We start from the raw sequence: 25,103 nt of genomic DNA on the forward strand, positions 1-25,103 counted from the left end.
GCTTTAAATCAACGGATTTTCAGTAAATATAGTGCTCTTGGCAGTTTACTTTTATCTCGGTTCTTCTAATGGTTTTTCAAGGAATGAAGGATGTAAACGTAGAGTTAGTTGGCATGTGTTTGTGTATATCTGTGTTTGTTTGTTTATGTGTAGAAACGTAATTGGATATAATAGTACCAGAGACCCAAGTATCTCAATATCACTGCTAAACAAATTCTGCCTTCGAACAAGAAGGATACTATTAATTAGGGTAATCTTCTCTTTCTTCAGTACCTCTTCAAGAGGACTCATCGTTTACCACTTAACATAATTAAAAATAAGTTTTTCCAAACTACGTGTGTAGGTAGTTTTAAAGGTCTTACTCAACTTGTGTTTTTCAGATAAATGTTTTAAGTGCCTTTTACTTATTGCTAATGGAGATTTCTCGAGTAGATTTATTTAATACACTCAACTTGTAAATGATCTTTTACTATTACCTCAGGTACACTTATGTTCAATTTTATTTCTGTACTCTTACCAAAATTTGTTGTTAATACAACCGTCTCAAAGGAGCTGAGTAAATTATGTTTGCAGCTTCCGATATGTTAATCATGCGTCTCTACTTCAAGCAAAAAGGACAATGAAATTAAAATCCATTGAACAATTTTTGGCAGGATTATATTTCGATAAAGAAGCATTTAAAAAATAATTCTTTAAGTTTTACATCCCACAATTTGTACTTTAAACTATAGAAGATATGTGAGTGGATGGTAATGAAGGTAAAGGAGTACGAAAGAAGTAGTAGAATGAGAATGTTGGGGGAAATGGAAGAACTCTGAGAAAACCCACAAGATAAGTTCACATAAACTGGATCGAACTACGTACCCCTCTCGCAAGAAGTGAATGTCCTACCTTGAGCCACCATGCTTCCAATTTAAAGAAGATATTATGATGTTTATATATATACATACACACACACACACACACACACACACACATATATATATATATATATATATATATATATATATATATATATATATATATATATATATATATATATATATATAATATGAAAAGATGAAACAGAGATGTCTAATACGCTAGCAAGTAGTAACATTGTTAGCGCATTCTTTCTGTCTTCCTATATTATCGTAGTATGATCTCCAGTGGAAATATACGGAATTCACACCTCACGTTAAACTATAGTCCCACGCAAAGCGAAGAATCCTAGAAGGTGTGTAATATCCATAGTATTTGGTGAAGAAGCATGTACTCGTATATGATTTTTAAATGCACTTTCATTCCAATATCATAATTTTGTAGGATAACTGATTACACTGGATTCGCATTACACTGCCAATGACTATCAAGCATCTGAAGACACTATATAATAGGCGGAGCATTTACTCCATAAAACGGAATCGTGTATCAAGACTCAAATATATACAAAGCAAGACAGTAATGAGTATATTCTGATGTTAATGTGTACGTTCCGGTGAAGATCAAACTGTGATGTCGAACTGAATATGCGCAGCGATTTATGCGGTAGCTACCTGATATGAGCACTAAATAACTTAAATTTTTAATAACGTTTAGATATCATTATAATAGATAACCAGAAAAAAATAATTTATTTAATATGCTTATAATGTTTTATTTCTATATCTGATAGTGGGCTTCTCTTGACTACTTCTGACTTCGAACTAATCAGATTCCCTTTTAAAAATGAGCTTTTTCAACCTTATAAATTTATCAAGAAGTATACATATTACTTAGCTTTAAATAAATAAACTGTTATTCAGCGGGAATTTATACTAACCATGCAAGATCAATGTTGCTGTGTTCTAGTAATCAGGGTTGAAAAAAAACACGTTTTTTTTTAAAAAAAAAGAACGTTTTTTATGTTTAAAACATGTTTTTGTTTAAAACGTTTTAAACGTTTAAAACAAAGTACTTTGTTTTAACCAAAAAGAAGTTAAAATGTTTATTTTGTTTAAAACAATAATCTAAATAGGCATATATATTCCATTTTTACACGCTCACAGGTATTGCTTGCCATCTATATTCAACCGTTAGATGAAATTTCGGTAACTTCCCTAATCTCGATCCGTCCAAATGTTCAATTCCGGAGAAAGAAATCGGGATTTTCCCATTTCTGTTCACTGAATATGTAGTTTCTTTGTGTTACGTTCTACTGGTCGTCTGCATTTTTAATCTTTAAACGCCCATTGACGCAACTGCTGTATCAGGGTTTTAAACCACAATGACTCAGTCCCTAATTAAGGCTGGAAGATGGTTTTGGAATCAATTTATTCCTGAAGGATGCGGCTTTCCACTGGTGTGCATTTTATCTATGTGGGGGTACCACGTGGTGGTGGGAGGAGGGTAAGTGTCGTGTTCTTTTGTTTCTTTTTAAACGGTTTTTTGGGAGCCATTCCCCCTTTTGGGGGATAGATTCATAAAAATTGGTACGTGAAGCAATGAAGTAGACCACTTTATTGTAATATCGTGTATTTGTACTTCTTGCTTATATGTGGGAGCAGGGAGAGGGAAAAGTTAGCCAATTTTTGGAGTTTCAGTTTTTTTTTTTTTTTTTTTTTTTGACGTAAATTACATTTATTTTTACAACAAACATCAATAGCTCAGCCCCTAATTAAGATAGAAAGATGATTTGGTACCAAAGAGTTCCTGAGGAATGAAGCCTTCCGCTAGTATGCATTTTATTAGGGATGGGCACGAGTCGAGCTAAAACTCAACTCGACTCGAAACTCGAAGCAAATTCGAGTCGAGTCAAAGGTAATTTTCTCGAGTCGAGTTTCGAGCCAAGTTACTGTTTTGAGGTCGAGTTTCGAGCCAAGTTACTGTTTTGAGGTCGAGTTTCGAGTCGAGTCGAGTTTGATAAACGGCTAGCTCGTTTAGCTCGTTTTAACTCGTTTTGAAATCATGGTCTGATTAGACTGGAAAGCGAGTCATAAGAAATGTAAGCTGTAATATGGAACATTTTTAATGTTGCTCAAAAGATGGGACACTGCTCGCATCTCGTCTCGTCTCAATTAACAAGATGACTATGGATTTTTATAACGAGACAGCCTCAAATGTGAGCACAAATGTAAACACTGTTATATACTGTAGTCCTTACCACCAAGGCTGAGACCTGCACGATCTAACTTTTAAGCCGAAGCAGAAGCCCAACCCAGGTAGTGATGTTAACTGGCTCAGTTCGGTTCAACTGAGGAGCAGCTCGAGCCGGTTTGGTTGAGATGAGGGACCGACTCGAAACCCGAGTCAAGTTGGAGGAAATTTTTCGAGCCGAGTTCTCGAGTCGAGCTCAATGATGTCGGTTTCGAGTCGAGTCGAGTTTCAATGAAAACTCGTTCGAACTCGCTCGTGCTCATTCCCACATTTTATGTATGTAGGGGGTATTTATGTACGGCCGTGAGAGGGAGGATGAAGTTCGTTTTTTTTTAATTTTTCATCAATTTTTTTATCATATTTTGGAGGCCATTCTTCCCCCTTTGTGGTACATCCACAAAAATTAGTATGTGAAACAAAGAAGTAGTCCCCTACATGATAGTAACCTGTATATGAACTTGTGTTTATAGAGGAAGGGGGGTCAAATTTGGCTAATTTACATTTAGTTTCAGATCGGTTCCATATAAGGCAAGATATATTTTACTGAAGTGGTCTAGAAGCATAATTTATGTTCGTATATATGATGTGTACAGCAAAAATTATTTGCATATGGACGTGGTACTGTCGTGGGGAGGGGAGAGAATGTCTAATTCAATTAATGTTTTTCTGTGCATTTTTGAATACTTCCTACATAAAACGAATTCATTACGCAAGGCAGCAATGGCTACCATTTCTTATATTATTGTCACAAGTATGTGGCCTACACATTAACATCATTTCGTCAGCGCAGGTGACTGCAAGAGTTGCCAGGGCCCCGCAAAGTCAATATTTTCATACTTTTTAATGATTTTTATGTCGGGTGGGATAATGTGAGACGGGTGGGATAATGCACATCCGAAATATCTTAATGCCAAATAAGATGGTGATCATATGATGTATTTCGAGGCGAGAGTGGAAACACAATTACAAGGAAATTAAAATTCTACTTTTTTCGAAAGACTTCATTTCGAAAAAAGTTTTTAGATAAGTATCATATCGAATAACGTGTATAGCTTTCAATAACCATAAATATCATAATGCAATTTACAGCAGTTTGATATCTCGTGCCATTAGCGAGATCTGAAAAAATGGTAAAAATTGATAATGTTCCTTGAAATGGTGTATTTGTGGGAACTTTTTAAAACAATTTTTGATTTACTTTGCTTCTATAACAGTGCAACAATACTTTTTGGTAGATGTAATTAGAAAACTTCTCGGAATTACATAATTTTAAGCAGTATTACAAATCTTGACAATTTTTACCATATCTCCAGAAAATGAAATGAAATGAAATATTTTAAGTTTTACGTCCCACGGTTATGCCGGTTAGACTAAAGGAGACGGTGATGATGAGAAATGAATGAAATGGGGGAATCAATAAAGTGGGAGGAAATGAGAGGACACCGAGAAAACCCACGAGCATGGTGTTTATCCACCAAAGTCCACACAGCGCGAGCTGGGATCGTACCAGGGATCCCAAGCACCGGAGGTGAGCCATATTTCCAGAATGATTTGAGATACCAGCTGCTTGTAAATGACGTTGTGATCTTCTCATATTTTCAAAACCATCTATGCAGTTGGATAAGATACTTATTGAAACAGTTTCTCGAAATAAATGCCTTTGAAAAAGTCAAATATTTAATACTTTGCAACTTTCTTCGTATTTAATCAAAATCTGTCATATCATAATCATAGTATTAGACGCTAAAGTACTCTAGATGTACATTGATCCGTCTGTCTTATCTGCGTTTTTACTGCTGTAAAAGCAACCAAAATACTTTTTTTTTTTTTTTTTTGCCGAGTATGTTTGTGATACTGTAGCTTCTTTTGTTTGCAACACAGAATGGTAAGTGAAGTATTTTATATTTTTCTTTTGTATGAAGATTTAAAATGTGTAATTACTGGCGTAGTGCCACGTAAAAAAAAAAAAAAAAAAAAAAAAAAAAAAAGAACTGTAATTCTGTGTTGAGTTTGCGACACTGTTCAGTTTGTGGCATTGCAGAATATGCCAGACAATATGACAATATTCTCTTGCCGATATTTGCATGATACAAAATTTCAGCATTTTTGTTCATTATTTTAAAAGTTACAAGGGTAGTATCAATATAAATGGTCCATCCTATATAAACATATTGTTATATAAATAGTTACATGAACTTATTCACAATCATTAGTTGAATATACGGAACAAGATGGCTAATAAACTTAATATTTCTGATGACAATTGACATTAAGGCGAAGCGAAAGAAACCAAAATGGGATTTTCGGAAAAGGGCGCCTGTTAATAGTTGTGTATCAGGACAGGACTCCGTAATTTTTTTTAAGTGGTCGTCAGTTTGCGCGTCAGGCCCAAAGTTGAACATTTTGGCTCAAAATTGCGTTTTTATTTTGTTTTTTTAATGTCCGTGACCTAAAGGTATCAAAATATTTTCTGGTACCCGTTAATAATTGTGTATTATGCTCCAAAACAACCCTGCAAAATTTTAATGTTTTTGGAAGTGGTCTTGAGGTTGCGTATTAGGCATAAAATATGACTTCTTCGCTCAAAATCATGGCTTTTTTGAAATTCCCACGACCTGAAAGTGGCAAAACATTTTTGTGTAATGACTAAATGCTGTAAAGCCCTTTCAAAGAATACTTGTTTTTATATACTTGTAATTAAACATTCTTAGCCTGCGCATACGGGTCAAAATTCTGATATTTTTCTTGATTTTGGAACATTTACGAATTTTACTTGGTATTTTCTCATTTTATCTACAACTCATATGCAACTTTTCGCCATCTGTTGTTCAACTACCCAGGACTAACCATGGAAGGGTAGTTGCATGTTGAGTGCTAACCTCCCAATCACGGGGGCACAAGCTCATTAAGCTTTAAATTGTTTAGTGTGTGTGTGTGTGTATCAAAAATGGGACGTGTTCTGCGGTCAAACATTCTTGTTTTTATTAGATTTTCTCTTTTCTTTATAGGGTCACAAACTATTTTTGAAAATGTGGTTACATCTTTCACTGTCCTTTCAGCGACTTAAATGCGAGTTAATAATCTAAGAAGTGCAAATTGAGAAACAACATCAATACCTTCATTTCTTAATAATCTTTGTAAATCATTGTTCGTTAAATATTTTGTGAAGGACGGTTCAGTTACATCCAGATCATGCCAAAACAGCAAAGTTTATGGAAAGAATGGGTTGCGTTATCATCAGTTGTGTTTACTTGTTTGTTGTTTCGGCATATCAAATATGAAGTATGCATTCAAAAAGCGTATCCAAGTGTGTAGAGGAGATAGTCCAAATGACAAGCAAGCATCATCTTCTGTCTTCAGAGCGAAAACATTTATATAGTTTATTCCGCTTGACTTTACTCTACACATATATTTAACACATTTGGGTAGATACGCGCAAAGATTCAGAATTGCATATTTTTGCCATCGATTATATATCAAATCATTGTAGACTTTAGAACTTCATCATCATTTGGTTCAACTACTGAGGACAAAAGTGAAGCAATTTGCTTTTCAATGTTTACAACTTCTGCTTTTATCGTTTCCACTGCTTTTCATGCAAAAATAAATTTGATTTGATGACAATACTTTGTGGCTAAATAAACTATCGTCAAATGTTTTTTTTTTTTTTCATCTGAAAAGTTTTGTTGATACCTACTTTGTTTAGCTCCATCGGAACTCCACTTCACAACTATATAAAAGATTAACCTACTCATATTTGAGAAATTCAAGGATTCTATTACTTTTCCTGTGCTTTACATAACCGAGTTAGTGTATGATCGATGACTGAGTAGACAGTTATTTCAGCTGATGTTTCTGTTATTGTTATACTAAAAAAAGATAATTACTTCTACTTTATGGCACTAAGTTATAATTTAGATTTTTGGCTTGATTAACTACTGTATAATACTATAGTGATTTGTCGAAACATGGGCTTCAATCATAAGCGCTAGTGCTTGATCACCAGATAATTTTGAAGCTTTCTGAATGAACAGAGAGCTGCGTGTTTTTCAGTTCTGTACCCCTGAAAGATATGCAGAACGTAACTCTTTCACAACTGCAGCGGAATTTCGTGTTCCTGCCTTTCAAAGAAGTTGAATTTCAGTTGGTTTCACTAGCTCCTCTATACTCATTGACTCTAAGTTTTTTTTTCTTTTAATTTTAATTTTTCAAGTTTTTACTGTAGGTACACAATCTTAAAACTCTCTCTTTTTGGTCTACCTTGTTCCACACTGAAGTTACTTTTCGAAGAACTTGATAAAGCTTGAATGGCAGATACATAGAAGTTTACATTATTATCTAGCCATATCTTGCAGAAACTTCTCACAATACTTTTGAGATTTACACCATTTTAATTCAATTTGCTTCAGAAAAGCTCTCATTACCGCTTCAATAATATTTAATTCGTGGTGTGGAAATGCATGGTTTCCCAATCGTTCTAAAGTATAAGCAATTACGCCATTCGTCCTAGTATTTCGTGTATGTTTCATCCATTTTTTGAAAATTGACAAGCAGGAAATTTATTCATTCTAGGAAAAACAAGAAATAAAATTAATATAAAATGCAAGAGCGCAAATTGTCTCTTTTTTGAGTAGTCTTATCATTTAGTTTAATACATTTCGTTAACTCTGCTCTATATAACGTTTAATGTACTAGTATCAATTACCCGCTTTACAGGGTTAAATTTTTCAAAAATAGTAATATGTTCCGTTAGTCAGTAACATTTTACTATTACTACACCGCTCTTTGATGTCGGTCATTTTCGATGATTTTTATATATCCCCACTCCCTCCCCATGTTGCAGAACACGGCATCGGAAATATCACTATTCATTTCAGCGATCCCGAAAACTATGAATTCGACACTGATATTGGTCATTTGGATCATTTTTATATATCTCCTCCTCCCCTTCCCCAACTTACAGGGATGAATTTGGATTTAAAAGGCATCAGAAGTGCCACTGTTCATCTCAGCGACCTGGAAATCTAGAGATTCGGCTCTAATATCAGTCGTTTTAGATCATTTTTATATACCTCCTCTCCCCTTCCTAGTTGTGGTACTGAATTTGGATCTAAGCGGCACCGAAAATTTCACTGTTCATCTCAGCAACCCCAAAAACTATAGATTTGACACTAATATCGGTCATTTTCGATCATTTTTAAATGTCTGTCCCCCCTCCTTTAAGTTACACCGTCAAAGTGATATAGCAAACTCTACCTCAGATTCGAATCTCATTTGTGTTGAAAATTTGATCGAGATAGGTCGGGTGGTTCAAGAGTGATGAAGTCACAAGGGCAGTCACTATTAGTTTTGTTTTTTAAGAATTTCTTCCCCTCCCACTCCCTTAAGTTGCACCGTCAAAGTTAAATGATATAATAAAAATTATCCCAGCCTCAAACGTCATCTATGTTGAAAATCTGATCGAGATCTGCGTGGTTCAAGAGTTTTATTTACTTTTATATATACATCTCCCCCTCCCCTAGGTTCTACCGTCAAAGTGAAAACATTAAAAAGCTTTTCAGGCTCGAATCTCATCTATGTTGAAAATTTGATCAAGATCGGTCGGGTGGTTCAAGAGTTATTAAGTAGTATTTATTTTTATATATCTCTTCCCTCCAGTCCCGCTTCTCTAAATTCTACCGTCAAAGTGATATATAAAGAGTCACTCCAGGAACAAACTCATCTATGCTGAAAATTTGATTAAGATCAGTCGGTGGTTTAAGAGTGATGAAGTCACAGTCACTTTCAACTTTTACATATATATGTCGTCCCTCCCTACCCCCATATTACACTATAAAAGTGAAATGAAGAAAATGTCCCAGCCGTGAACCTTGTCTATATTGAAAATTTTATTAAGATCGGTCGGATGATTCAGAAATTAAAAGTCCCTTTCAATTTTATAATATAGACTAGCCTTTGGCTAGCTGGGGGCTCCCAGACCCCCGCGTTTCGCCCCCAGACCCCCGCGTTTCCTTGGCCTACGGCCTCGCGTCTCTTACGTATCAGCCTTTGCATCAACAGTGTGCATTTGCTCTCCATATTTCCTGAATTTGCCCAGCTGGGGACTTCGCCCCCACACTCCCGCCTTTGCTCGGCCTACGGTCTCGCACCTCTTAAATCCACAATTCTATCGAATTTCACAAGAAAACAGCCATTTAAATAACATGAAAATTACTTCATCTCCCTTTAGCACCCTTAAAAATTAAAAATATTCACTTTTGGCAATTTTCTTGTCCGTTAGTCCTGGAAGGATACAATCATGCCAAATTTCATCACTCTAACCCTGCCGGAAGTGCCTAAACATTTTGGGGTGTAAAAGACGTCCCATATAAATAACATGGGAAAGATTTTTCAGTTCCCCATAAAACCACTCTAAAGTTGGAAAATTTTATTTTTACTGATTTACTTAGGTACCGCTAATAACAACGTACAAGCATACCAAATTCCAAATTTGTATTCTATTTCCAAGTACCTAAAATATGAGATTATAGTTTTAAAAAATAAAACGGAATTTCCTTTATCTTCCCTTTAAACCCCCCTAAAAATTAAAAATATTCACTTTTAGAAATTTTTCTGTCGGTTAGTCCCAAAACGCTACAATCATGTCGAATTCAATTATTGTAGCCCTACAGGAAGTGCCCAATAATTTGGAGATGTAAAAGGTGTCTCATATAAATAACATGGGAAAAATTTTTCAGTTCCTCTTAAAACCACTCTAAAGTTGGAAATTTTTATTTCTACTGATTTACTTAGGTAACACTAACGAAAACGTACAAGCATACCAAATTTCCAGTTTTGATTACAATTCCAAGTACCTAAATTATGATATTATATGTTCAAAAAACGACCCATTTAAATAACATGGAAAAATTCTTCATCCCTCCTTTAGACCCCTTAAAAATTAAAAAAATATTCACTTTTGACAATTTTCCTGTTGGTTAGTCTCGGAAAACTACAATCATGCCAAATTTCAAACTTTCCACGTCAATCGGAAGTACCCCTTTAATTTATGTCAGTTTATGTAGTTTTATATATAGTTAAGACTAAAACTTTAGTTAAGTACGACAAAAGTTTAAGTTAACTTTATATATGCTTATGAAGATTGAATTTTAAATAGAAAAGTGCTGCTAAATTGTTTAAAGATTAATATAATATATAAATCCTAAAACCTTAATCGTGTAACTTTTAGGTAATAACATTCCTCCTAACAGGGGACTAAAACTACTGCAGAGTTACCAACACAACTAAGTAACTATTATGCTGCCAAATTGTCTTGAGCCGTGGCAAAAATGCGAACTAAAGCTCACACCCCGGCACACCCACGCGTTGAGCCAATAAGGATTCAGTAGCTGCTAGGCGAGGGAGCCTTAGCGAAAGAGTGGAATTCCTTCAGCCGATAGCAGCGCCTGAAACGGAAGACTAGGTGTCAAGTCAATGTGGTATATTTATAGCTATCTCTATGGCCTATGGAACCCGAAGGTTCAACCTCACTTTCACAGAAGCTCTCCATTGACTTCTGTCCCTAACCAACTGGATTCAGTTTCTACTTTCTATTCCTATTTCTGTGAGATACATCTTAATATTATCCTCCAATCTGCACCTAAGTCATCCTAATGGACGTTTTCCGATTGGATTTCCAGTAAAAGCTTTGAAAGCATTCCTACTTTTTTTCGTTTTGGTTACATATCCTGCCTCCCTGAGCTTCCTGGGCTTGATAACCCTAACAATGTTTGGGAAACGGTATAAATTATGTAGTTCCTCGTTATGATGTTTCCGCCATTCCCCATTCTCGTTCCTCTCGGATCCGAATATTCATCTCAGAATTGTATTCTCAAATACTTTCTGTCTGCGTTCTTCCCTCAGAGTAAGTGACCATGTTTCGCAACCATATAGCACAATAGGCACGATTACATGTATCGTTTCATGTATTTTAATCTTGAATTTCCTCGACAGAATTCGCGACGACAGAAGATTTTGAGTTGAATAATAACACAAATTCCCTGCTTTCAATCGACATTTAATTTCTTCCTGTATATGATGTTGGTCTGTTAATATTGATCCTAGACATTTGAAAGTGTCAATTTAGTCGAAATTATTATTTGATATTTTGACTAGTCCATAATTAACAGTATTACGATCCCGGCGAATTTCCATGTATTTAGTATTCTCTGCATTTACTTCTAAACCCATATCCCTGCAGGCATTTAATATCCCTAATTTCTTTTACTTTTTCTTCTTCGACATAACCAGTCTAGTACATATATAAAATACTTTACGACCCAATGACCGTTACAAGTAGTAACAATATATAAATATACAACGTACCGTTGTAAAGTCACTCTGATCACATCTGGGACTACTGTAATGTCTCAGTTACCGTACTAATAATTATGATTTCAGCGAACTTGGCTACTGGAAAACTGCTGCTTTCTGACAGAACACTTTTCGTCTGGCTATTCCATTTAGAACAATTCGGCAGAGGTTACACTGCTGGTTGTCAACTACCGCCTATATAGCTAAAATTTCTACGATCTAAAGTAGAAAAGATAAAATCAAGTGTAATCATAAAGGAAGTTCACACAACATGTAAATGGAAACATGTTTTTCACCAACATTATACGTATATATTTGGAACAAAAAGTTACAAAGCTTCCACTAATGAAGATGGAATTCTAACAGGAAATAGAAGGGTCAAATTTACTTTCTTGTAGATATAAGGCTCCTATTACGGAGCCCACAAAATTGTTATGATATTAATAAATTAAGAGCTCTAAAGAATTAGAATAAGAATATATGTGAAGAGTATGAAAGCCCCAAAGTTTATTTTTATAAAGACAAGTGTATCATAGAGGTTAGCAGAGAGAAGAAAAATGCAACTACGTTTTGATACTTATCAATTATTATTAATGAAGATTTGAAATCAAAGGAATAGAATTATCGAAGAAACCTTTAGGAAGTAGAAGCGTGTATTAAATGGGTCGTTAAGTAAAGAAGTTACTCAAAGCAGATATGCAAAAAAAAGAAAAGAAAAGAAAGAAAGGAAAAGAAAAAGAACGAAAAAGAAAAAGAACGAAAAAAAGTAAAATATACCCACAGAACTAAACATCGCAGTATCGTTATTCCGAACACAAGGAACGTGGAGCTGGCGTTCCCTAACACTTTCGAATTCCCGTTGACGTGTTCCATATTCACTGCTGTCAAAGCTTGCCTTGAGCCTATTTTCAATTCAGAAATATTTGAGAAATCTGTTTGTAGCATGTCTGACAATTATATGCCCTATAGAGATCTCTGGGTGTACATTGCACATTGCTGAAATATACATTTTTGGATGACATGTATGTGACTTGCTTTGCGCTGATATGGACCATCACTCCACACTTTCTCGTGTTCGAAATACTGCGTGTTCCAGTATAGCTTTCTCATGCTTTTGGGCAACTATCTGTGAAACCAAGCACTTTTCCCATAAATTCATGTGAACTTTTATTTTTTTTTAATCTTTATGTCAGGAGTCATCTCCCAAACGTTGTCAGCGTTGTTTTGAAATACTCTCTATAAAATGTTTCGTGTAGAGATTATATTCACTAACGCACAAATGCGAGCATCAAGAAAAAGCGATGAAATATGATTGAAAACGTTTCAGATGTGACTATGGAGAAGAATGGGGATTCACTAGGGGAACGGAAAATCTGTTAGGAAGTGTTACGTCAGCGGGGTGGTGATAGTTAAAAAGAAACAAAGAAACTGGACCAAAAAATTGATAATTTGTCTATTAAGGATGTGGTAGGAGGTGATGCAAAGTAAAGGAAGAGTAGAAACAATATTAGAACTGATCGACGGTATTTTTTAAAAAAAGAGTAATTCTTATGTCAAAAGAAAGTGAATTAGTTTGTCCACCACTAAGTCCATTTGGCGCGAGCTGGGATCGAAGCAGAGACCCCACGCACCAGAGTTGAACGCTCTACCACTGAGCCACCGCAGCCCCTGACTCCAAATTAGAGTCTGAAGAGATGAGACAGATTAAGAAGTTGGATTAACTTAAATGTGTATACAGAATTGATAAATTACGATTATTTTTTAGTTATTTCCACATCCATGTGTCAAAATGTCTGATATTAGGCACTAACTTCCTTAATGTCTGAAAGCCAGGTCCTTGATGGAGAGAATTAGCACTAGAGATATATTCATATTGATTTCTTCCTCTAATGTCAGTGATGACAGTTCAATCATCACTGAAGATTTACACCTTTCCAGTTATGAATGAATGAATATTCAGGGACAAAGTTTCAGTTTATACTTCACATAAAGGAACTAACCAAAAAAACAAAATTGTAGAAGCGGGATAAAAATGAAATGGTTGGCAACGTTTCCGTATTCTGAAGAGAACACTTTAGTCAGTGTGTCTCCATTTTAGCTGCTGGCTTTTCCGAATGGTTTTGCAACCCAAATTGCTTGCTAGCTCCAGGATTTTTGGCTTCGATCCCAATGCAATGTAAGCCGTTTTCTAATAGAGCAAAAACTTTGTAAAACCCTTGCAGTATTTGTGTTAAACATCTATTCATTAGAACTGTTAACTATTGTTACATACTTTGGCATTCTAAGACAAATTCGCGGCTTCTAAAGTTTAAATAAAAACAAGGAAGCAAGGAAAAGAAAATATAAAACAGGATAGACGAGAAAAAAGATGCTAAAATAAATGGCCGTTTAAGGCCAAGGAGTGCTTCTTTTCTTCCGTGGTATCTTTATAACGGATACATTGTGTACTTGTTAACTTTCTTTGGAAATTCACAATATCTGGAAAGCTTACAGATCACTACAATGACTGGATTGAGAAGTTACATTATTCTGTAAATTGTTCCATATCAATATCAAGAAATTATAAATATAGGATGTTCATAAATGATTGTGGCTGTTACTTAAATTTTCTGCAGCAACCGTCCAGTAAGATTTTATATGAGTAAACTGAACAATATGTTTCTGTCTGACAGGTAAGAAGTTGAAATAGCAAGAGTTAAGTTGCGTTTTGCTTTCTTATTTCAGAAATTCTTTCTTGAGAACTAGACTTTCCCGACTTAACAATCTAACACCTGTAACATTTTTGTTTTGAAGTGTGTGAAGGATTCTGTGTATACACCTATACTGTCAAAGCTAAAACGTATGTTCTCTACAATATGTGAAAGTCTTCGGTTAATACCTTCTTCTTTTATATTGATTTACTTTGGATATGGTGGTAAATAAAATTTTGTGGAAGGATGGCCATCACAGCTACAGTGATGGGAGTAGAAGCTTTTCAAAAGTGGAAATAGTAGAGAAGCTTATATTTAATTAAATCTAGCGTTTGCGACCGGCAGCGTTTAGTTGATTTATGATAGAAAGGTGGTAATAGACACTTCATCATGGAGTTTGTGTAAGCCATATCTTAGAAACATTGTCAGAGCTGATGTTGGAGTCCGGTGAATACCGACACTTCAACATCTTCGTGACGTCTAACAGTTTTGTAGAGTGGTCGAGATGAATGATGAATGACAGGACCTCGTTAACGGCCACTCGGGGGTATCGGCAGTTTCTCAGCAGAGGACGATACGGATGATCATAAAATAAATGCTGAGTCATATGGTGATTACTACTGAATTGCGTGGAATTTAGACAAAGGCAACTATACAGCAAATAGTATTGGCGGCTGTGGTAAACATTTACGTGTATAAAGAAACGTTTGCCAATGCACTTAGAGTCGAAGAAAAAACATTTTGAGTATTCAGGTAAGTAAGGAAACTTAATCTTGAAGCGGTACTAGAAAAGCGTAGTAAACAATGTTTAGTACATAATATAGTAAAAACAGATAAAGTGCATAGTCCTACTGTCATATTCTCTTGAAAATAATTTTACAGTGAATGAACAATTTTCGTCACAGTTTTTTTTTAATTGAGATAACGTAATAATTTGTAACAAACCTAATGTCATATTCAAATAAGCTTTATAGGTACAGAATATGGTGGAAACCTAACCAGTAGTGTGGGTTAAATTTTGAGTTCAAATGTTTCTACTATAAAAAAAGAAAAAGTCAGTGAATCGCTTTAAGTTTTAACTTCTTGTTATTTACATTCAACGGAGTTGACTGGTAGATATATGAAGAATGACAGAAACATACAAAATAATTTTAGAGTTCTAAAAGTGAAATTAATTAATTTACCTTTTAGTCAGTTAGAAAAGAAAAAACTGAAAATGCAGTTAAATTTATCTTGTATGCTTGATATGTGTGTGAACGAAGTTCAACTACACAGGCATTTCACGAATAGACTTATTTAAATTATACGTCACAAAAGAAATATTTTGATACTGCGAGAGATATATATAAAATCTATAAATATATTTCATTTAACTGTAATTTTTTCTATTTTTTCTTTGTGATATTACTTAATAACTTTTTCTCAATTATTTTCTATTATCCTTTCCATAAGATAAGGTATATAGCAAAATATCATTAAACGACTTTTCTATTGCATTAATAAAAATCATATAAATTTTAACTCCAAATCTAATTATGGCTTATATGTATTTTAATTCGTTAGATTAAGTGTTTCGAAATGACAAAATGATTTCGAGCTAATAAAATTACTATTGTATAAACGAAGCTGTAGACTCAGGTAGTCTCTTGAGTTCTCTCCTATCTATACGATTCATATGTGTCTTTGGAGTGGAAAATTCGGATTCGATTTCTGACAGGGCTTAATCTGGTTTCTATCTCACATTAGATTATAGATGCGTCTCATATGCGAGGGGCATAATATAAGTTATCTACCTAGACAGGACGGAATGCACATAGGCTCACCTGGTCATTTCTGTGTTTCGATGTAGTCCCCGTGGAGGTCCATGCACCGTCGACACTTTGTGCACAACGAAGAAATCTCAGAGAAAAATAGTTTTTGTCATGGCCTGCAAACCACTGGGAAACAGTATATTGGACCCCAATGCTCTCAGGATTCCAATGGTGGATCGAAGTTTCGTTTTCTATCAACAGTTGAGCCAGGGATCTGTTCTGATCCTCCTCAAAGAAGTCCAACAAGTTCTGAGACAGCGGTGCTGCAACTTTTGCGTATCCATGGTTCGCGGCGTGACACAAACATTTGGTACGCGTTGTAACACAAACCCTGCTCACGGCCACTGCTCACGGCGTTGCTCCGACTGACCTCAAATTGCACAGCGGGGTTCCCCACAATGGGTACCAGGCGTCAATATGTTCCATTCCTTCCTTCCTGTCTAGGTAGATAACTTATTGGTCGCCCCTCATGTATCCTCACTTCTGAAAAGAACTTAAATTCTAAATCAACTATTAATCGATTTCCAATATGTATTGCAATTGATTTGCATTGATTAAACGTGTATGAAGATGCTCTGAATGTTTCACAATTGAACTAGTAAGAAGAATATAATTAATTTTGTTTATTGTTCAACCATATTTATCTGAGTTAGTGCAAAAAATCGAAGTGTTACAGAAAGTATAATTAGGTCTGTGTTCGGAAGCGGAAGTCCTGAAACTCACTGCAACAGTGTATTAATAAACTAACTTTTACCATTCAAACATTAATTTATGCAGTATATTTTAGTGTAATTCATGAGCAAAGACTGTGCTGCACAACAACGCTTCACAATGTGGCTGCTGTGTAACACATGTTTTCCAAAGTTGAAGATATATGATCTTGTTCAAAACAATATATTGCCAATCTCTTTTTAAAAAATTCTGCCGCTTGCCTCTACTCATAACCAGAACTAGTTCAAATAAATGTGAAATTATTCACATGTTTGAAATCTTTAAGTCAAACTGCTAAATCTTATTACATAGTATGAGAAAATAGCAGTGGTGGATCCACAAGATAAAAATTAGGGGGCCAGTCAGAACCCAGACTATGATAGGTGGGTCAATCCATACGAAGTGGTCGCTCGATCATCTCCGAAAATTATAAAAAATTGAGTGTGATGAACCTTGTGTATGAGAATGTCATAACATCATTCACGCTGTCGTAGGTACAAGTGTTCCTCAATGGCGGCCATCTTTGTTGTCGATGGAGTGCCATTTTTTTTTTTTTTTTTTTTTTTTTTTTTTTTTTTGCATTTGCAAGCGTTTCGAAAACTACAGTTGCTGAGGACGTACTATCAGACAAACACCAAACAAAAACGAATGTTTAGAGGAGAGACTGAGGTACACGGAGAATATAAACTTTGCTTCTAAATAAATATGTAGGATTGCAAACCAATACATGAAATTACTAGGAAAAATACAGAAAATTACTCTTTTAAAGAGACTGTATTTTGGAAAGGCATAAACTGATGGGTTCATAAGTTTTGTGCTGAATAATATTGCATGTAAAGAGTTTGCAGAAATATCCACACCTATGATACTACTGACACCGCTGATTTATGGGGATCCGGAAGTTGAAGTTTGTGATTTTGATGTCATTTTTGAGGCCTAACATCTCAGGACAAAGTGTTAAAAATTACTGCTTAGGCCACAAAGTAATTCTGTATATGAATAAACTTTTGCAAAAAACCAGGACTGATATTGCATGAAGAAAAAAGTGAGGACATTGTAAAAACGCGAAGAAAGCATGCCCGTGCCGATGGTCGTAGCCCGGAAAAAATTAAATGTTTTGATATTTAAATATAAATTGACGCTAATAATATTTGTATAATTTTGAAGATCGTTAATGATGATCCCTAAGTGATATTTTATGACTGCTGAACTCATCGCGAAATCTGTATATTCATCCAAAAAATTTCCCAACCCCAAAAACTTTCAAAATATACTTGGAACATTAACGGAAGTTCTGTACACGGTATTCTTCCCCTAGCACCTTTGGTTGGTATGTGTGTGTGCTTTGCAGGTTTACTCGCAGCTAGATAACAGAAGCAGAAGTAAAAATGTTAACGGCTACGTGGTCTACAAGAATATGTTTACCCAAAGTTGTTGCTTCCTTAAAATTCAAAACATTCTCCCATTAGCAGAAGCGCTCGATATTCGCACGAAAAGAATAACGTTTATACAAAATCTTTGAAAGAAAAATAAATGTCCAAATTATGTAACGACGAGCAATGCTTACTTTGGGCCAGCTGACATGCGCGTTCTCCGCAGCGAAGAATATCAATGCTAAAGAATTCAAGGATCTGAAAATTATGCAACCTGAAACACCGGAAGAATGGTTGAGATGCCTATGTCAAAGATATGGTTAACTTACGTATTTTTGAGTATACCATCTTCGAGTCGAAAATTTAAAAAAAAATACAATGGCTTCGTATGAGATTATATCTGATAGAGATATATCTGTGTACAAAATTTGGTAGCCCTGGGAGATTCTTTGCTATGCAAATATCTTTTGCTACAAAGTAGACAGTACTTTCTACAGCTCAATATTATCAAGCAATATACGTATCACCCTTATACTTAACCGATTTCGCTGTGTATAACTTTTGGTTGCGTTTAACCTTAAGAGCATTTGAAAAGAAAGTGGTTATAATTAGAAAACGAAGCTCAAACGGCAATAATAATTTTTTTAAACACTAACTTATTCCTGGATAGTGATACCGGGCTTTGACACATGGAAAGAATTGCTATATAATTGCGTTATTGGCGAACACAATTACAGAGCGCGCTCGGTAGTTCAACACCTATGCGGCTAGCAAGGTGTTGAACTACCAGAAATGTTGAACTACTGGATATATTTCTAAAAAACGTTGGACGGTTAGATTGAGTGTAAATACATAATAAAACGGCATTACTGTATGTAGTGTACTTAAAAATGCATTTACTAAAAAAAATAAGTCAAATTTAGAACCACATTTTTCAATCAAAATCATATATAGTACAGTTGAAACAAAGAAATTCAACAATGCATGCTTTAAATTGGTCCCTTGCGTCGCGTCGTCTGGCTCGGCGGTGAAATAGAGGGAAGAAGAGAGGGGGTTTGTTTACATCTACAGTACAATACAAAAACGAAGCCAGCTGAGTAAAAATGTTAACGGCTACGTGGCAGCTGAACCTCAAAACCTGCTAGCCATTTTGCCAAATGTTGAACTACCGAACATGGCGGCTGCAAAACTGTTGAACGAGTGTTGAACTACGAGCGCGGCCTATACTTTAAAAATATATCTATAAAATGAAATATCTTCAAGAGATTCATAGTTTGTCTGTATTGTAAAACTTTGATGTGAGTCTGGTATCTGTACATGGGAAAGTACTACAGAAGCAGAATGTTATTTTCTATTTTCTTTGCAACGTACGTTAGCCTGCGATTTGTCCAAATGTTAAGACTGATTCTCTTTGATTGTGTCAAAGTTCTCCTGATTGATTATGTAGCACACTAGACTCCTTATATTGAATGGTTGCAGAATATCAGCATTTACAGAAGTGAACACATCTAACGGGTAGAAACGGATTTTTACTCAGGAATGAAAGAAACTTCTTGCGTACTCAGATAAAATACAGTAAAATAGACAAGTTTCTTCAGTTTTTAAAACACAAGAAAAATTGTCTACACTGTGACAAAATTTTTGGCCTTTCCATATAATTGATTCGTTCAAAAAATGTTTAATTATTTATTTATTATTTATTTATTTTTTCAATTTCACTACTTTCGTACAGTACATACTGAGAGTACAGACAACTACTATCCTTCTTAACGATTAGTAAAAATGTTTGTATGAAACACTTATTAATGCCTTAACTCACAATATTTGTATATAAAACATTTTATATTATTAAATATTTCGCAATAAATGAAACGAAATTCCACTTTTTCGTGTTAGTATGTGAATAGATTATCTTGTAATTTTCATTTGTTTAAGAGATGACAAATTGAATTAAGTGGGCAAGGGGTAGGAGTTATTGAACTAAGATTAATAGGACGAACTAGTAGCATATATTCGTAGTATTACATTTACCTACTTAATTTCATTAACTTTCACGAATTTAAGAATGAATCCAATATATACATGCTCGTTAATTGAACATTTTTTTTTTTTTAGACTGAAGCTGGATAGCGAAAGAAACTAATAATGGGTTTTCACTATTATTATTATTTCATGATTTAAGGAACCTTAAGTTGATCAGTGCAGAAACAAAACTTATGCATTAGACTCTATCCTGATGTCAATCGAATACTTGTTATCACCCATCTCTCTAAGATCCTGCTCTATATTATTCTTCCACCCTTTTCTTGGTCTACTCATAAGTCAGATTCCTTCAGGTTCTCCGCCTGCAACACAATGTACTCCTCACGAATTACTCGTTCGATTTTCCGCCCATTTTAGAGCTATTGACTTTACTTATTATTTATTTGATATCCGACTACATGTAGCTTTTAGCTTTTGTTAACAGTAGAATTTTGTAGCTTTTTATATGTCCCTTATTCTTATTTATTCCCACGCCAATGATACCTTCTCAAAATATTTTTAATAAAAACGTTAATATCTGTTTTCTGCATAATCCAATTTTCTTCTTCTTTTTGTTTTTTATTTGTTAGCGCTCTACTTATGCATTGAAGTGTATTAAATATTTAGATCTAATGCAAATAAATAGCTAATGCTAATAATGACAAAAAGCTACTATTACGAATGATAATAATATTTTAGCAATGAGGTTAGTACCAAAACCTGTTTGTTTTGTTCTTTCATCGTATCCTTTTACAGAAAACATTCATAATATTTATATTATTAATGCTAGTTACATTTTTTCAGTAATCTCTCGTGTATCCATGGTCTTCTTTTCCTTCCTTCCTTTCTTCTTCTTTTGTATTGGAAAATGTTGTTCAGAGAGCTTCAATTCCAAATAAAGAAGAGGTAACATGAAAATACATAAATAAAAATTACTCAAAGGCATTTTTGTGTTATTTGTGTCCTTTTTTTCGGCTATTTTGTGGATTTTCTACTGTATTTTCTTATTCACGGTTATCCAATACGCTTAATTTGTATTCATCCCTTTGTGTTAATGACAAACTTTCCCATCCATAAAGCACTACGGGTAATACTAAGGCCGAATTTACCACTAGACCTGAACTTAGGGGCGCACGTTGGAAGAAAATTTTATAAAAATGACCTCAAAAATGCAAAAGTTGAATAATAATAATAATAATAATAATAATAATAATAATAATAATAATAATAATAATAATAATAATAAACGAATTTCCTTGTATTGTTTCATAACAACTTTTTCTCCTGTCACCTTTACTTTTAGGATTTTAGTGTGAGTAACAAATGCTGATATTGAAAAAAATGATTTCGTTTCTTGTAATCAAATTAATTATTTTGTATTGCAGTACAAACATAAATTTGAAGAGTCAAAACAATTATTCTATTCGTCTTAGTGATATATTTATTGTTGAATATTCACACTGTTATAGACGAAAATTCGAAACAAATTTCTTTTATTATTGCATTAGCGCATATTGTAATAAAAGTACGAGCCACCACACTAAACTTTCTCGCTGCAATTTCTTAAATTAAACCATGTAACGGTGTAGTTACTACTGAAACATTTGTTAGTTATATACGAACGAAAGTATTAGACGTTTCCGGAAAACTTCGTCTGAAGAAAACTTATCCCTTAAAGTAAACTACCACTGGTGGATTTTTTTATGAGAAGTAATTTATGCAATATATTGGGGTTATTAATAAAATAGTTTACGAACTATAAGCAAAATCGCAAGAGTTATACTTGAGAAAGTTATATTAAATAATAAATAAAAGTACTCACCCCCAAAAGTAAATTACCAATAAGAATATTTTCATGAAAAGTGTTTTACGCATTATTATAAAAATAATGAAATTTATTATTGAATGCATAATGAAATTTATTTATGAAATATGAAGAAACTCATCTAAATCGTTTTCTTTTTTTATTTTGAGAAAATTGTCCCGAAAGGAATTCACTCCAACAGTTAACTACCTCTTATGAAGTTTTCAGTACAATTGATTTACATTATATTCCCAAGTTTTTAATAGAACATTTATTTTTGAAATATAAATAAAATCGCCTTAGTCGTTTTGGAGAAAATCATCCGGAAAAAATTTTAAACTCCGTCTCCAGAATAAACTACCCCTTGTGGTTCTTTTCAGAACAAATCAGTTTTGCCAAATTGTCGGGTTATTGATTTTACGTAAAAGAAGCATAAATTGGTAACAATTCAAACCTTTCTTTGAATCAAATTCAAAATGAAAATTCATTAAAATTTGTACAAAAACGTTGAAATAAAGGTATACATAATATTCTGTAAATGTATTTTCTGCTGTATTAAAATTTTGTACGTCGGGCTGAGAGCGATAAACACCTTAAGGCTTAGGGACGGCGGAACATTAAATCCGGTTCTGGATAATACTATGTTTTTATAAATGTTAAATATTACACTCATCGCTATTATTTTTGACATTAAAAATGTTTGTATCGAATAGCAACATGCATTTCCCACCTACCATAGTTTACCATTAACCTTGTTCTCTTTGATACAACCTACTGTAAGTATTTACATAAATGGTTTTACCCCTTTACTCGGATCATTTACAACATTGCAATCATCTTGATTAACATGGTTTCTATTAGTTGTCATATACTTCGTCTTTTCCACGTTTGTTTCCAGATCGATCTTTTTTACATGTTGAAGTCGTATTTTCTTGTACTTCCCATAATTTCCTATCAAGTCTATGTTATACGCGTACTTTAGTAATGATGGTGAATTGTTTCTCTGGTTTCCCGAGAATATCCGAGAAACGTCTTTCTAATCGTACCTAAGTGTTAGTTTAATTTAAAGACAAGTCTTTACTAAATCTTAAACTCTTCTCGGATATTCCAATTTTTTTTAAAAAAAAAAAGATGGCATAAAAGTATTTTGTTAATCAAATCTCACTCTTCGTAATAAGGCTATGAATAATTGAATCACTGATTGGAAAAAGGGAATAAGTGCATCAGACCTAAGTTTTCAAAAACGCTAAAAAAAAAAAAAAAAAAAAAACCTTCCCGAAGCGTTGTTTCTATTTGTTGCAAAAAGTGTATAATTGATTACTTGTAGCAAAAGAACTAACAAACACTAAGACAAGAAGAAGAATCTTGTATTGCAGCAGTGCAATTGGTTAGATAAGCTTAAAAACGGAAAAAATATTCTCTTTTTCCAATCAATTAGAGTTGGACGCAATTGTAATTGTGTGTAGGGTATATAATGTGCAGTTTATGATAGAAAGCTATGAAAATGTACATGCTGAATACAATGTTGTATGTTAATCTTGGATATATGTATCCGAACTATCACGAATGTTAGGCTTCTAACATTTTTATTTTGTTACCGTGCTTTTTTTTTTTTTTTTTTTGTACAATACATGTTGTTCGTACAGCAAGAAAAGTAATACAAAAGACAGCTGAACAAAATACGTAGCAAAATACGTTGTCACAATAGAATGGCTTTACATAGGGTCCTATCCGTGTGCATCTTCGTCTTCTACAGTTTCTTGGTCAGTGGTTTTCCATGAACAAATCATCCTATAAAACTGTTTGTATTGGTCAGGTATGTATTTGATGATTTGTGAAGAATTGTTGATCTTTTTCTGATTGATCGGGACTTGCCAATCGTATGCCTTTGACGTTGGCAGTGGAACGTTTGTGATATTACTTTTGAGTAATCGAAAAATATCAGTTCTTAGTCCATTGATGAACTTATGATCTTGCACATAACCTGGAGATTCTGCTTTGTAAACAGTGTCTCTATTTACTTGGAATTTCACTGTTTTGTCCACAATGCTACCTGAAGATTTCTTGTAAAACGGTTGCCATACATGTTTAAAATCTAAGATTTCTTCATTGAAAACTTCGTAAACCTGAAATGGAGAATTAGTATTTCTTGCATTTGCGATCATGTGGTTATACTATGCTGGTAAATAAATACGATTGTGTCGTTTGAGTTCTGGTTTGATTACAGCAAAATTTTGGTCACATGGTAAAAACTGTGACCTCTGACAGGCAAATATTGCTGTATAGTGCTGAACCGTTATGACACGATCAGGCTGAAAAGCATTCTTGTCATTGAACGATTGCAGTTTTGACCACCACTTGTGTCACTGAAAACATGTAAATCTGTAACTGATCGGGGCAAAAAGTTCTCTATAGATTGTGCAATGCGAAAAGAAGGCGGAGTATCGTAACGACAGCACAGGGCTCTGGTGGTTGTCTACTTATACACAGTCTGACAGTTGTGGTGGTGTCCTGTAGTGACTGAAAGAAGGGAATAAGAAACGTAGTTATTCCCTTTTTCTAATCAGCGAGAGATTTTGTCTTCTACATTGGTCATATAGAGTTGCTCAAACATTTCTATTTTCTACTCAACGATGTAACTATCTTAAAGGAACACATCTGCTATCTCAGGTTAAAATCGCAAAAAAATGTACTTATTCCCTTTTTCCAATCAGAGGTTCAATTGGTGTACTGTTTCCGGATTGTTTCCTGATCTTTGTGTATATTTGTACGCTCATTGCATTTTTATATATTAACCCACATTCCCCGTTTTCTTTTTTTCAATTTTCTGATTTGTGATTAGTTGTTCTGCAAAACAGTATGTGGATACACTGTTATGAACTGTTAGTGAGAGAAGTTTAAGTTTGTGTTGTTAGTTTTGAGACCATGTTCTTTCTTTTGCTTTAATCACTTCCTGCAAACGCTGCGAAGCGTGTCTGGACTTGCATTGCGCATGGCACTTCGCCAAATTCATCTGGCCAGGAGAGGAATATGGTATTCCAAGAGATACTTGTTTTGTCACATTTTTGGCATTTAAAAAAATATTCTTTCGCTCATCTGTGAATAGAAAAAAACATCACTTCAAGAGTTTGTCCAGCTTGATCACCATTCAAACATTCAAATTTTAAAACTGTTGGTTGAATCTGCAAGTACCTTAATAAAGACAAAAATATTTAACCAATAATAT

General features: G+C 34.2%; 1 protein-coding gene across 1 annotated transcript in view; it reads left to right on the plus strand.

Moving 5' to 3' along the window:
- The window catches only part of Myo95E (Myosin 95E), a 1,268,077-nt gene that overhangs the window by 1,046,344 nt on the left and 196,630 nt on the right, over positions 1-25,103 (plus strand). The window lies entirely within an intron of this gene.

The sequence above is a fragment of the Thermobia domestica genome, chromosome 2, assembly GCF_964235325.1.
Source record: "Thermobia domestica chromosome 2, izTheDome1.hap1.1, whole genome shotgun sequence".
Taxonomy (NCBI): Eukaryota; Metazoa; Arthropoda; class Insecta; order Zygentoma; family Lepismatidae; genus Thermobia; species Thermobia domestica.